The sequence below is a fragment of the Ictidomys tridecemlineatus genome, chromosome 11, assembly GCF_052094955.1.
Source record: "Ictidomys tridecemlineatus isolate mIctTri1 chromosome 11, mIctTri1.hap1, whole genome shotgun sequence".
NCBI classification, from domain to species: domain Eukaryota; kingdom Metazoa; phylum Chordata; class Mammalia; order Rodentia; family Sciuridae; genus Ictidomys; species Ictidomys tridecemlineatus.
Genome location: NC_135487.1, coordinates 85,218,978 through 85,219,904, shown reverse-complemented (window position 1 = coordinate 85,219,904; position 927 = coordinate 85,218,978). Strand labels below are relative to the sequence as shown.

The following is a 927-nucleotide window of genomic DNA, read 5'->3' as shown; positions in this document are numbered from 1 at the left end:
TGAAAATACTTAGATATGTCCTACAAAATATCCACAAATCTATTTAGTCCTCACAATTTACAGTGACTTTTCCTCACGAAACAGCATTATACACTTTAAAATTAAATTTACTCTTTACTTGTTTAATTATTAACATCAGAAACGTTTATAAACTATTTTAATTTATTTAATTATTAATATCAGAAATGTTTGGAAACTATATCTATTTTAGGTAACTATTTTAACACTGATGGTAATATTGATGACATGTTTTAGAAACATGAAGAGTGAGGCTCATTTGAGGGCATGAGGAAGGGAATAGAGACACACTGAAAAGACTGGCGACAGTCAGCTTGCTATTTAAGTTAAGGAGTGTCACAGGAAATTTTAGGCAGAGGACTGACATTATTTTTTATTGGTTTTTGCCTACATTCACATCAGACAGATGATGTGCTGATAACAAAACAAAGCTTGAGAGAAGCACATTTCACAATAACATGAAACCCCTATCATCACACTTAGGAACCACAGAAGGATCTGACATTGTTTTAACGAGGTCCGTAGAAACTTAAAAAGTCAATTTAAAAATACCAGAAATAAGTTGTTTTTAAGTTATATTTTTATGCATCCTTATTTATTTAATCTAATTAATTAAGTAATTTTGGTCCTGGGCATTGAACCCCGAAGCTGTATCCTCACACATCCTCAGCTCTTTTTGCTTTTTATTTTGAGACAGAGTCTCTTAAGTCACTGAGGCAGACCTCGAACTTACAATCTCCTGCCTCAGCTTTCCAAGTCCCTGGGGTTACACGGTGGCATGTGCCACCAAATTACCAAAGATGATGAGGAATACTCAAACCCAGGACCCTTTTTCACTAACTGGTCTCTGCTTCTCTAAAACTATAAAGCTTCATTCTCTCAAACCAGCCCACTCCATGGAATTATAGC

The 927-nt window shown here is 34.7% G+C and overlaps 1 non-coding gene across 1 annotated transcript; it reads right to left on the bottom strand.

Annotated features, from left to right (window-relative positions):
- Positions 1-414: 414 nt before the first annotated feature.
- LOC120891099 (small nucleolar RNA U13) lies at positions 415-516 on the bottom strand. The gene has a single exon (XR_005735523.1). It is a non-coding gene; the product is annotated as a small nucleolar RNA U13 (small nucleolar RNA).
- Positions 517-927: the final 411 nt, after the last annotated feature.